General features: G+C 38.1%; 2 pseudogenes; one reads left to right on the forward strand and one right to left on the reverse strand.

Annotated features, from left to right (window-relative positions):
• Window positions 1–1,114: 1,114 nt before the first annotated feature.
• Window positions 1,115–8,650, forward strand: LOC120208016 (annotated as a pseudogene).
• A 1,245-nt stretch (window positions 8,651–9,895) lies between these two features.
• On the reverse strand, window positions 9,896–11,351 carry LOC120208017 (annotated as a pseudogene).
• Between the last annotated feature and the right edge of the window lie 3,434 nt (window positions 11,352–14,785).

Below are 14,785 nucleotides of genomic sequence, written 5' to 3' on the forward strand. Positions count from 1 at the left end.
TTTTTTAAAAAAATTGGGGTTGGGTCGGTTCAAGGTTTTTAAAAGGGATGTTCAGGTCGGATTCGGGTTTAGGGTAAAAAATATCTGATCAGACCCAAAAATAATAATTTTACCTTATATATTTAAGAATAATTACAATAATACTGCTCTATATATTATTTTTTTCAATTAAATCACTGTTTTTATTGAATAAAAATAATATTTTTATTATTTCAGGTTGGGTCAGGAGTAGGGTATATATTTTTCGGGTAGCATCGAATCAGGTAAAGAATATAAAATTTTCGGGTCGGGTTGAGTTGGTCGAAATCCAACCCATGTCCATCCCTACTTAAATACTTAAATATCTTATAATTGCTTGGGCCAAAACTTTAATCTCTATTAATAATAATCATTCTTTTAACTAATGTGATAACTTGTGTATGAATATTACATTTTTAAGTATCTTATTACTCAATTTATACTGTCTTTTTATATCGAAATTCAAATTTTAAAATATTAGTTTCTCGATGTTAATTATATTTTCGATCACTTATTTATTTTCTCGTAATTGTCACTCAATAGGATTATTGTTTTTCTAAAGGATGAAATATATAAACTGTACTTGAATCATATTTTTAATTACTAAATTTTTAAAAATTACAAAATAGTCATCAAATTATTGTAAAATGATGTTTAAATATATAAAATTTATCATTGTTTTATAATGTGAAGTAATTTGACCAATTTTAGTGACCAAAAAATCAGTTTAGCATACTTTAGTGACCATTTGTGTACTTTATCCTTTTTAAAGAAAGAGATAATGGCAGTAAGGTAAATAAAAAGAAAATGGCTGTCATTTTCAGAACTTTCAGTGTTTTAGTCCAAACCCAGAAAAGCTCACACCCCATCCCAATTGCCATAGTTTAGTTTGCTTTGCCTCTCTCTGCCCCTCCCCCTTCCTCTGTTAAAATTAATAAAAAAGAAAACAGAGGAAAATAGAAAAGAAAAGAAAACCCATTTCCCAGAATATTAAAAAAAAAGAAGCAAAGGAAATGGGAGCTTAGAAAGAATCTGAAACCCCTTTTTGTTCCGTACTTGTTTTTCTAGTGAACTTTCATGATATGAACTTCTTTCAATGATTTCCATGGCTCACTCGTCAGAGCAAAGTCCGGAAGTGTTTCCATGGCTGAAATCCATGCCTTTAGCTCCAGAGTATAGGCCTACTCTGGCAGAGTTTCAAGATCCGATTGCATACATTTCCAAGATCGAAAAGGAGGCTTCCCTGTATGGAATCTGCAAAATCATACCCCCGGTGCCACCTGCTCCTAAGAAGACAGCAATTGGGAACCTCAACCGCTCCCTCTTGGCTCGTGCCGCGGCTAATGCAAGCCCAGATTCGAAGCCGGCACCCACATTCACTACCCGGCAGCAGCAGATCGGGTTTTGCCCCAGGAAGCACCGACCTGTTCAGAAACCCGTGTGGCAAAGTGGGGAGCACTACACTTTCCAGGAATTCGAAGCAAAAGCCAAGAGTTTCGAAAGGAGTTACTTGAAGAAACACAGCAAAAAGGGCACCCTTTCGGCTTTAGAACTCGAAACCCTTTTCTGGAAAGCAACGGTTGATAAACCCTCCATGGTCGAGTATGCTAACGACATGCCCGGTTCGGCTTTCGTGCCTTTGAGCTCGAAGAAGAGCAGCGGGAGAGGGAGAGAGGCAGGGGAAGGGGTTACGGTGGGGGAAACGCCCTGGAATATGAGAGCTGTTTCGAGGGCCAAATGGTCATTGTTAAGGTTCATGAAGGAGGAGATTCCGGGGGTTACTTCCCCTATGGTGTACATTGCAATGTTGTTCAGTTGGTTCGCTTGGCATGTCGAGGATCATGACTTGCATAGCTTGAATTACTTGCATATGGGAGCTGGGAAGACTTGGTATGGTGTTCCGAGGGAAGCGGCTGTTGCTTTCGAGGAGGTGGTCAGGGTTGAGGGCTATGGTGGGGAGTTCAATCCTCTCGGTGAGTTTTAGCCAACTATTGGTCGTGTTTGCTCTGTGTCTTGGCTATCTACATGAGAAATACATTGTGTTGTCTCTGCATGTGTTGGTATTAGCCCATATAGGATATCGATGGCACGATTGACTAGTCTAGGAATGTGAAGAATTAACTTAATAGACCAGGTGCTTGAATTTGACTTCTTGTTGAATGGGTCAACAGAGCTTTTGTGTGTCAATGGAGAGGAGTTCAATCCTCTTATCGAGTTAAGTGAACTATTAAGGGTCTCTCCTCTGTTTCTTCACTAGCTACATGTGAAATACTTCGTGTTCTGTTGACTCTGCATATATAAGTGGTAGTCCATATAGTATAACATTAGTGTGATTGACCAGTTTGAGTGAAGGAGGCATTAACTTAATAAGCTATGCTCAAATTTGACTTCTAATGAGGTTTTAGTTACCAGTTTCATTGTGTTTCGATGAAGGAGATTCAATCCTCTTGGCGAGTTTAGTGAACTGTTAATTAATTCTCCTCTGTTTCTTTGCTTGCTACATGTGAAAAATAAATACTTGTGTGGCCTCTGCATATGTAAGTAGTAGACCACATAGGATATCATTGGTGAGATTGACTAGTTTGAGCAATGGAAGAATTAAGTCAATAAACACGGTGCTCAAGTTTGAATTCTTGTTCAACAGTGTCAACGGAGCTTTTTAAGTGGTTTTAATTGTATGTTAACATTATCTAATCTAACAAGAACACACTGTCTTCTATGCCCTTTCTGGGAGTTGTGTGTAAGGGTTAGTTATGAGAATAGAGGCTGGATCAGATAATATATATATGCTTATGGCTTATGTAAGTGTTTTGTGTCATGTCTTGTCCTCTTTTACTTGTATCCTGTTCCCTTTGAAGTTTTAGCACTTAAAGTTCAATTAGGTTAAAGACTTGGGGGTGTAGCAATTGAGCATATTTTATTTTAAATTTTCATGTGTTAGTTACCTTTTCTACTCTTGGTGAGAAGAACACGGTGATGTCTCCTGAAGTATTTGTTCAAGCCGGAATACCATGCTGCAGGTAAAGTTATCCCTTATTCTTTTGCACTATCGAGTAATCTTAGGTTCAATTCAAATCCTAACTTACTACTTGTGATCTTTTACCCTGAACATATTTTGGCTTCCTTTTCATTTTTCTTAAGCATTTGGATGCTACTTTTGTTCTTTTAATTAAATTTATGCCTCATCCTTTTCTTCTATTGAGAAATTCCCTTGAAATACTTTAAACTGGAATCTATTCTCATAACGTCTCGGTGAGGGATGGTTATCTATCACTTTCTGACATTACAGTACTCTGAAATCAGGTTAGTGCAAAATGCTGGGGAGTTTGTTGTCACTTTCCCGAGAGCCTATCATTCAGGGTTCAGTCATGGTGAGAAACATTTGAATTTAGATAGTTACAATTTTAGTAGGGAGCTAACTTCGTCCATATGTTTTGGCCATTAGGATTTAACTTCGGAGAGGCAGCTAATATTGCAACTCCAGAATGGTTGAGATCGGCCAGAGATGCTGCTATTCGAAGGGCTTCAATCAATTACCCTCCAATGGTCTCTCATGTCCAGTTGCTTTATGATCTTGCACTTGAATTATGTTCTAGGTATGTGACTTGTGTCTATTGTAAAAGCGGTATGATTTATCTGATGTTCGGGTTTCTTCATCTCTTGATGTATTCTGCCTTCTCAATCAAATATAGTTGGACTCCCTAAAGGTTGCTGCTTTTACTGTAAACATTATTGCAACTCATGTTAATATGCATGAGGAATTTAACCAACCAGTTGCTCATCTCTTGCTCTTGGTCGTGATTGGAGCTTTTGTTGTTGTTTAATGTTTTTTCCTGCTTTGTTGCTCTTAGTCATGAATATGCTAGTTTTCCCTAGCAATCGCAGAGTACGGCTATGTCTTGCCATTTGTCTGTACATGTGGTCAAAGTTGGTATATTAGATTTAACTATGTTGCTTCGACTCCTCATCTTTCTTAAAGTACCTGTCTGACCATGTATGACACATGGAAATGCTGACGTGACATCCTCCCAATACATAGAAAAGCTAAGAAAAATCTAACCATGCCTATGTTAAATACATGCTCATATCAGACAGTCCGAATAACTTTATATTAGAATATCAAAGAGTCTAAGAAACATACCCCCCTTTAGTTTTATTAGTCCTTGTTACGAAGTTAATGTCATTACATTGTAAATGGATAAAAATCTGTATCTATTGGCAAGTTCAAAATTTATACCAAAAGAATGATAACTTATATTATGCACTTTTTCCTCATTCTCGTTAGGTTTCTCCTTGCAGGATACCTATGAGCATCAGTGCTAAACCAAAGAGTTCTCGACTAAAGGATAAGAAAAAAAGTGAAGGAGAAAACTTGGTTAAAGAATTATTTGTGCAGGATATAATACAGAACAATAAACTACTTCATATTCTTGGAAAAGGATCTTCAGTGGTATTACTTCCCAGAAGTTCTTCTGACAGTTCTCTTTGTTCAGATTTACGTGTTGCATCCAAATTAAGAATAAACCCAAGGATGTCACTTGGTTTATGCAACTACAAGGGTATAGTCGAATCATCCAGAGACGTAGGCTCTGATGAGACCATGCTTGGTGGGAATGAAGAAATCAAGGGAATAAAAGGTTTCTATTCGGTGAAAGGAAAACTAGAATCTATATATGAAGGTAACCGGGATTCTTCTTTTAGTGGAAATGATTATTCGTATAGACTTCCTTCGCAGACTTTGAGCACAATTACGGAAAGAGATGGTGCCATTCGAGATGATGCATTGCCAGATCAGAGGCTGTTTTCATGTGTCACATGTGGAATATTGTGCTTTGCTTGTGTTGCTGTTCTTCAACCAACGGATCAAGCGGCTAGATACCTCATGTCAGCTGACTGTAGCTTTTTTAATGACTGGACTATTGGTTCTGGAGTAAGTCGCAATGGGTTCGATGCTGCTCATGGTGATGCAATCACTTCCGAGAAAAATCCTTGTACAAGTAGGTTATGTATGAAAACTTTCTTTTATTATTTGACCTTCGTGTGATTACATGCTAGTCAAAGTAAATGTATATTTTTTCATTTCTCTTAATGTATAATGTATTCCTTGTGCTCGTGGGACGATAGCTTTGTCTTTATGATGCATATAAGCAGTCCGATTAATGATTGTAAGTAGACTAGCTTGGCATCTGGCTGCATGTCATCGACATCCTACAACATGTTATATCCAAAGTGTAATAGAGATATGATAACTCAAATAAGGTTATGGGAATTGATGGCTCGGTTTCATGTTTATTCTTGTGCCAATGGGCTTGGGACATTGGGTCGATTGGTTTCTCATACACTTGCATCTGAATAGGATGCAATAGCTTTCATGTTTTGAGTCAAACTACTTATGCTGCATGATATCTAGATTGATCATATGTGTCTACAGATCAGCATGTTTATCCCGGCTTCCGGAATTAATATTTATTAAAGAGCTTTCTGCTATTTCCTTTGCTGAAGATTTAATGAAAACGTTATGATCATTTTTTTTCCCTTTCCATTACAGATAGAATGAATAAATGTATTCCAAATTATGATGTCGCTGTTCAGTCTGTTGAGTCAAAGTTTCGGACAGGAGACTGGAGTAACCATTAGCGGAAGATACTGTAAAACAGGGAGAGACTTCTGCTTGTTCTATTGGCTTCAACATATGGAAATTCGTCTGATTCTGAAGATCATGCGGAACCAGATGCTGCAACAAAGGCACACTCTGCAAATGTTTCCCCAGCTAGGAAATTTCAGTGTAACGATTCTGGTTTATCTCCTGATGATGCAAATAGGAGTCGCAATCCGTCGTTATTAACAGTGGATTCTGAGGTGGAAGCTCTTCTCCATGTTAGTCGTTGCTTTTCCGAACTTGGATCTGAAAGAGTTGACGTCAAGAATCATAGCCCTGAAACATTTGACCCTTCTGTCGAGTTTAAAACTGATAAACTTATTTCAAGAAGATCCAATGGTTGGAAGACAAGTTTAGAGATCAAAGCACAGCATCACATGCAAATCCAAGTTATTCCGCTCACAGCACAGAGAAAATGAGGTTTAGCAAGGCTGTACCAATGAGGAATGCGGATATTCCATTTGTTCAAAGCTCGGACAAAGATTCTTCTCGAGTGCATGTCTTCTGTCTCGAGCATGCCGTAGAAGTGGAACATCAACTTCGCCAAATCGGAGGAGTACATGTATTTCTCCTTTGTCATCCAGGTATATTTTGGCATGCAAATAAGCAAATCATATATTTTAGATCAGTTTACACTCCGCTTCCTCACCCTTTCCTGAAAGAGAAAATATATCAGGAGATGCTACATTCCGTGAATTAATATGAATTTCCTTGCGTTTCTATATCATATGCACTCTTTTCTTGACGTCTCTGCTGCGAGTAAATATGTCGAGTAGGTAACGGTAAATACGGATCCATGCTTTTATGTTGAGATTATCGATACACATGGAAGGAAATCATGAAAGTTTTGATCTCTATTTATAATCATTGTGAGGCACCATGCACCAGGAAATCCTATTACTGATTATTATATGTGCATGTTTTGCATCTTCCGGAAACCAAATTAACATTTCTACCGTTTATTTATTTTAGATTTTTCTTTCCGTTCGATTACCATTATTATGTTCGAAACAATGCAGAGTACCCAAAAATAGAAGCAGAGGCAAAGTTGGTGGCTGAAGAACTTGGAATTGATCATCCCTGGAATGACATCTTATACGGGGATGCTACTAAGGATGATGAAGAACATATCCAGTCAGCTCTCGACAGTGAGGATGCTATACCTGGGAATGGGGACTGGGCAGTAAAGCTCGGTATAAACCTATTTTATAGTGCCAATCTTAGCCGTTCTACACTATACAGTAAGCAGATGCCATACAATTGTGTTATATACCGCGTTGGCCGTAATTCTGCCTATAACTCCCCGGCAAAGTTGAACGTGTATGGGAGGAGGTCCAGCAGACCGAGAAAAGTACTGGCTGGAAAATGGTGTGGTAAAGTTTGGATGTCGAATCAGGTTCATCCATTTTTAGCACAAAGGGATCCCGAGGAACAAGAGCAAGAAAGAAACTTATATGCTTGGGCAACGTCAGATGAAAATATTGAGGGGAAACCGGAAAATTCGGAAAGCTGAAACAGCGAAGGTGGTTAATAGGAAGAGAAAAAAGAGGGAGGAGACTGCAGCTAACAAGAAAGTGAAATGCATTGAGCTGCAGGGTGCAGTTTCGGATGATTCGTTGGATGGTGGTTCACATAGGCAACAACGGGTAGTTTTTAGAGGCAAGAAACCTAGATGGTCAAAAAAACGAGAGGCAATTTCATGTGATTCGCTCGAAGATGATTCTCTGCTGCGGCACTGGAATCGCTCGAGGAAAAAGGGGCAAAATTTACTGAAAGAGATGATACCGAATCAGAGGATGCAGAAGATGATTCTACCCATCGGCAGCAACAGAACAATCTCAGAGGCAAGCATGGCAAACTTTATTGAAGAAGATGAAGTTTCCGGAGACTCACTTTTGAAAGTTCTCCTAAGCAGTCTAAGAGAGTTCCTAAAAGCTGGCGGGCCAGATTTTCGGATGGAGAAACTGTGTGTTTGATGATGAACAAGAAGAAATTTCTCATTCGCAGCATAGGAGGATTCCAAAAGGCAAGCAAATGAAGTCACGCAAGAGGAATGCCACAGTCTCGGATGATTCACGAGCAGATAATTCCCCTAAGCTGTATCGAAGAATGCGTAAAGAGAAACAAAGAAAGTTTCTTGAGAGTGATGATGCAATGTCAGATGATGATTCCCAGAATCAGCTTAGGAGGATTCCAAGAGCAAGCAAATGAAGTTCATGGAAAGAGAGGTGTTTTCAGATGATTCCGTCGAGGACAATCCTAAACGCGGCATCAGAGTGTTCCTAGTAGCAAAGCAGCCAAATTTGGTGGTAGGAAGAGCCGTAAAGTCAGCTAACTGAGCTTATTGAGAGGGAAGAGGCTGTTTCATCTGATTCTCCAGATTATAGTCCTCTACGCAGCCTCGGAGGATTCCGAGAAGTAAGCAGACTGAAATTCTTGGAGGGGATGATGCTGTTTCATCTGATTCTCCGGATGACAGCTCTGTTCAGCAGCCTCGGAGAATTCCGAGAAGTAAGCAAACCAAGATTGCCGAGAGGGAAGATGCAGTTCATCTGATTCTCCGGATGACAGTTCTCTTCAGCAACCTCAGAGAATTCCGAGAAGTAAGCAAACCAAGATTGTTGAGAGGGAAGATGGAGTTTCAGATGATTCGGACGATACTTCTCATCCATCAAATAAGAGTCTTAGAAGCGGAAAAAGGAGAGCCCCGACACCACGAAAGTAAAACAAGTAAATCCGCGGAATGTCAAACAAGAAGCAAGTGAACAAAAGACTACTCGAAATCGGAACAACAAAAAGTGTGATTCATCTGATGAAGATGAGACTGAAGGTGGACCGAGCACACGCCTAAGGACAAGCCGAAAGCCTCTGAAAGAGCTGGAAACAACCGAAAGAGAAGAAGCATCCATCAGAGAAAGTGAGAACATTTCAAATTCGAAAACTCAGCTGTCACAAGGCTGCAAAAGTAAGTAATGAGAAGCGGATATCAGTGTGACATCGAAGGCTGCTCGTGACTTTCGGCTCAAACAAGCGCTACGTGCACAAAAGAAACATTTGTCCCGTCAAAGGGTGTGGGAAGAAGTTCTTCTCACACAAATATCTGGTTCAGCATCGGGTTCATTTAGACGACCGGCCTCTTAAATGTCCATGGAAGGCTGCAAAATGACATTCAGTGGGCATGGGCTCGAACCGAACATATTAGGGTTCACACAGGTGCGTCCTTATGTATGCGCGAGGAAGCTGCGGCCAGACGTTTCGTTTCGTGTCGGATTTCAGTCGTCACGGAAGACGGGGCACTTAGGAAAGAAAGGGTAGACTGTAATTTTATCAATATTAATGAACCTGTTAATCAATTGGCAAAGGGTTAGGATTTCACCATGTTGTGATTCAGAAAACTGTCAATTATGTTGTTTGATCATGGGATTTCATAACCCCATTCATTTAGTTGCAATCAGAACTATTGGTTGGATCTTGAACCTTTTATTTTATTGCCATCCATGTTGCATCATTTGTTGTTGCTGCTGTACTCTCGGTTTCTAAGGTTTTATTTGATTAATTCGGACCAACTCAAATATACTCTGACTTTGGTAGATGTTCTTTAGCAGGTATTTTTTTACATACACAAGGATCGAATTAAGATTTATTTAAGCGATATCAAGTTGTTTACCATTTGAACAAATTCTAGTTAGTGTACCATTTATTTCATCGTCACACACACGTATATATAATATATATACACAAACTAGTGACATTAATAATCGAGAAATTTTATTATTTTTTAAGATTTTAGATTTAAATATGATGGTGTATAAACTTTATTAACAAATGACTTAAGTACGGGGACGATGCCATTATAATATCAATTACGACTGTAAATCGTATCGTAATATTTTTTAGATTATCATGGTACCACATTCATAATTACCTTTAAAAAATAAATAGAATCGTAACATTCACAACTGCAATTTAAATTATTAACTTTCTTTTACCAGTACCGCTAATACAAGATACTACAACACAATTTTCCTGGAAAAAGTGATATGCATACATATGAATTTTTGCAAGAAAATTGCTTCATCATAATCAAAACTCTGACCCTCTCCTTTTTCTCTCTCTACAATTCAAATGATTTCAATCCCATTTGATGCAGCGGCCGAAATTGGTTCTTTCTTTCATCACCATCTCCTCATCTTATTCACACCTGAACCCTAACACCAATCATATGAACTTAGGGCAAAAGACCCCCATGCCACCAATGATGCCATTTGCAATGGAATATGTCATGGCATGACCAGCATTGTGACAAATGCAGGCACCGCCGCTTTCATGTTCCCCCAATCGATATCTTTCACCACCCTCCTCATCATCACCCCGACCATCACCAAGGACGGTCCGATCGCCACGGCGGCACGTGGTCAGCAACGCGTGAAGAACACGACAGGAAGAAGTAGGAGCCGATGACGACGCCCGTCAAGCCGGTCCGACCGCCTTCTCTTATGCCGCCGATGATTCGACGTATGTCGCTACCGGGGAACCCCTAATGCGGATCCGATTATTGTGGAACTTGCATCGACTATGTATGCTAGGTATTCACCTTCAAAACTGCCTTGTCATCCAAGAAGCCACCGAGGCCATTGTGTATAATGTTTGTCGTGGCGAGCACGTCGAAGTGGCGGAAACTGATCGCGCCGGCGGTGGACTGTATTGTATGAAAATCAACCACCTTTTTGAAGTAGTTGTAGTTGGTGTCACCAAGTGGTGTATCAGGGAAAACTGTGAAGGAAGTACCTCTAATCCATGAAATTAATGTGACAAATGAAATACCATATATCATACTTCCCCTAACATCCTTCATTAGCCCGTAACAAGTCATAAGGAACCCAACCATGGCTAACCAGAACGTGGGGCTCTTCATTTTGCCCCCTAAACAGGCGCCCGAGCCAGGGTCTAGTTCAGCACAAGCCGAGACTGTGACCAGTGTGGTCGGGTCGGGTCCAACGAGGCCAACACCCTGGTGCACTTGAAGCCCCAATGCAATGAACAGCCCGATGCCTGCACCACAGGCTAGCCTGACCGGCTGAGGTATGAGCTTGGCTAGCCTGGATCGAACCCCGGTTGCTGATATTGCAAGAAAAGCACACCCCAACCAGAACCATAGCCATGGCGGTTCGGTATGATATGGACCCTGATCCATGGAACCCCACCAGGTTATAAGCCAAGTAAGCATTAGGTCCCATCCCAGGGGCTAACCCCAACGGGAGATTAGCCAAAACCCCCATCGCAAATGAACCCACCATGGCTGATAAAACAGTGGCCACTATCAGATCATTCTTGGTTCTCGAAACGCAGTTTTCGTACCCCACGTTGGGCTTCAACATGCAATCATATGAAGCGGTTTGGTTCGCCGGAGCAGTACAGTCGGCCACCGTGCATGTGCCGCCGGAGTCGGCGATGATGGTGGCGTTGACGGTGATGATATAGGCCATTGTTAGGAAGGTTGCGGTTCCGGCTCGTAGCTCCTTGGTGAAACAAGTCTTCCTCGCTTCGAGCTTGAAGAAGTTGCCGACTTTGCTCTTTGAAACGGTGTCGTTGACAGCCATTTCCAACTCCCTCCATGAATTGATAGCTTTTTCAATGCCCCGCAGCCCATTTTCCCGCAGATTTCACCTCCCATTTCCCTGTTGGTAATAATGGAATAATGAAAGGGAATCTTGCTAGATTTTATAAGGCATTTCAATGTCCTTATGTGGCCATTTAATATAGGTAAAAAGACATCAGAGGTCCTTACTTTTTAAAAAAACCAATATGACCCTAATTTTGTTTTTTTTATCTCTCCAACTTAAAAAATAGACCCAATGTGACTCTCTAGCTAAGAAAATAAACCAAATATGACTCTTTGACCAACTTTTTGTTGTTGTTGTTGACAATTATAGTGTTGACATGACAATCCATGGTAGCAGATTAACGTGACAGATGACAAGGCAGATTGGATAAATTGGTAACTCAAACATGGAAGATGGATTGTCACGCCAGTACCGTGGACTATCACGTCAACACCGTGACTAGCACGCCAATACTGTAACGGTCAACGATAAAAAAGTTGGACAAAGGGCCACATTGGGTTTGTTTTCTAAGTTAGAGAGTCACATTGAGAGAAAAATAATACAAGGGTCACATTGCTTTTTTAAAGTACAGGGATCTCTCATACTTTTTTGCCTATAATAGATATATATAGTGAGGTTTTATTTTAAGGATGAAATACACAAATAGTCTAATGACTATATGAAACTGTTTTGTTGAGTCTATTGACTATTAAAAGTTACAAAACAATTCTCTGACTATAGAGTGTTGATTTGTTGAGTCCTCGACTATTAAAAGTTACAAAATATTCAACTGACTATTCATTATGTTCCAAACTCGTCCTTTTCGTTAAAAACTAATGGCAGTATGAGTTGGATGTTAATCTACTGTATGAGCTATAATAGTCGTTTGAGATTCTAAGATCAAATTTTATCATCTCAGACAACAAATTAACATATAACTTAGATTGTCGTCAATTTTAATGAAAAATGAAAGATTTGGAACATAATAAATAGTTAGGTGACCATTTGTAACTTTTAATAGTCAATGGACTCAACAAAGTAACATCATATAGTCTGAGAACCATTACTTTTGATAATCGAAGGATTCAACAAAGCAACATTATATAGTCAAGGGACCATTAGTTCGATTATTAGAACCAATCTGAAATGGGTAAACTAAACCAAAGGTAAGTAACTTTGTTAAAATAGTTGTTTTGATCATTAAATTTATCGAGTTGTTATAAAACGATTAGTTAAATTTTATCAAATTGTTATAAAATGATCATTAAGATTATCAAATTTATTATTATTATAACATCGTGATAGCCATTTTGTAATCATTCAAAAAGTCAAATAATTTTTTTGTAACTTCTGAAAATTCAATTATCAAAAGGATCATTTTAGAAAAGTTCAATGACCTCTAGTGTACTTTACCCATTTAAAACCATGTTATAGTTTAGTGACTTATAGTGTAATTAACCCCATATATATTGGCAAATTGGGTATTGACAAACCCCAATGCTAATTACTAATAATCTAAGCCTAATCATATACATATGAATTGGCAAATTGGGCATTTGACAAATCCCAAAGCTAATTGATAATAACATAACCCTAATCACATATTCTATTGGTGAAGAATTAGGGTTAAGGTTTAAAGTTTAGGGTTTAGGGTTTAGGGTTATTGACCTTCGCGGAAGATGGACCTCCTGGATGGGTCGAGAAATACTGGGGGAGTTTGCCTCTCCTAAGAATTTAAATTTTCGTCAGTTTAGATATTTTCTATGATGGTCTAATTTTGCATCCCTGAAATTTTGTAAAACTATACATAACGTTTAGTTTTCATTTCATTTAGTACCCACCGTAAAAAACTTAACGTTTTTATACATAAACTATCAATTTCGATCCGTTTTAGTACCTAAACTTTCAATTTTTCAAAACTTAACGTTCAATTTTAAATGAGGATACTAAAATGAAATAAAAACTATAGTTATCAACGGCGGGGCACAAAAATGAAATAAAAACTAAACTTTAGGTATGGTTTTAAAAATATTTAAAAGTTTAAATACTAAAACGGACCAAAACTAATAGTTTAGATACTAAACGCGTAATTTTCTTAATAGTTTAGATAATTTCTAAAAAATTTGCATCCGTAACATCAACCGAACATAATACATTACATACTTTACAAATAATAATCAGGATAATTTGGATATTTTTATGTATATTTTATAAAATTCAATCTAATACTAAAATTATATATATTTGCATAGTAGGTCGAAAATTCCAAATCCAAAATCTTTGAATGATCTCTACAATAAATTTTATAATCTAAACTCCAAAACAAAAGTTGCCTGGATCCCCGGACCTAATTAGTAGAATTGTAAGTTCAGTACTAAAAGAATAATTAAATATAATTGTCATCACGATTAATACTATAGAAAAAAAAAGATTAAATTATAGTTTTAGCCCTTGTACTAATTTTTTTAAATATATAAACATAACACGTGTCACTTAACAATTTTTTTAACGGTAGGCACCTATAAGTGTAACGGAAAAAAACATTAGGCATATATTTTTAATGAAAAATTCTTTAGGCACCAAAATCAATTTGAGGTATAATTTAGACAACCTAAAGTATATTAAGAATTTAAACAACAATATGACATATTCAGTTTCCTTATGGTTGGATTTGACGTAAATCTTTTGTTGATGTTTATTTAATTAATTTCGATTTATCTTTGTTTCAAATTTTTGAACTAGTTCCTTTTTATTGATAGACATTCACAGTCACAAAAGATAGGTCTACTTGAATTGGAAAAATAATTTGTCAATGTGTCGTTTTGTTATATGTAGGGACGAACGAATGATTTTATGTTAGGGGAAATTAAAATTTCAAGGGCGAAAACATGTTTTCAATAGAAAATACATAAAAAAATTAAATTTTATGACAATTTTAAATTTTCAGGGGACGATTGCCCTCGTCCTCCAACCCGGTTTATCCCTAGTTGCACTTTTTATGTTAGTGCTAATGAAGTTTATCTTTTATCGTCACTGGTAGTGTTATGTGATTTAGTTTACTACAATCCTACACGAACCAAGCAACTTCCGTAACTAATAGATGTTCGTTATCTTTAAAGATCTCGTATTCGGACTCGATGCCAGCAAATGTGTTTGAACGTTTAGGGTATTTTGACCCCTCTCCTTAAAAAAACCTTTTCACTTAAAAAGGGGGAATTTGAATTGGATCGAAAACTTTGGTTCATTCTCGTTATTTGAGAAAGATTCCATTATATAATACCAACGCATAAATAAAGCCCTAAAAGTCACGCGTGCTGCCAGCCTTTGGCACTCACCCTGCGCCTACGTTCATCCACAGCTGTCGGCTGAGTCGTCGCTCCGAGTTATGAACTTTGTGGTCTAATGCTAGATATAGTCATTGGTTATAGTGAAATTTTATATTTAATCCTTTATTTTTTTTATAATACATGTTATCTAATATATTGATCGATTAATTCGGAATCTA

Source organism: Hibiscus syriacus, unplaced genomic scaffold (assembly GCF_006381635.1).
Source record: "Hibiscus syriacus cultivar Baekdansim isolate YM2019G1 unplaced genomic scaffold, ASM638163v2 tig00015529_pilon, whole genome shotgun sequence".
In the NCBI taxonomy this organism is placed as follows: Eukaryota; Viridiplantae; Streptophyta; class Magnoliopsida; order Malvales; family Malvaceae; genus Hibiscus; species Hibiscus syriacus.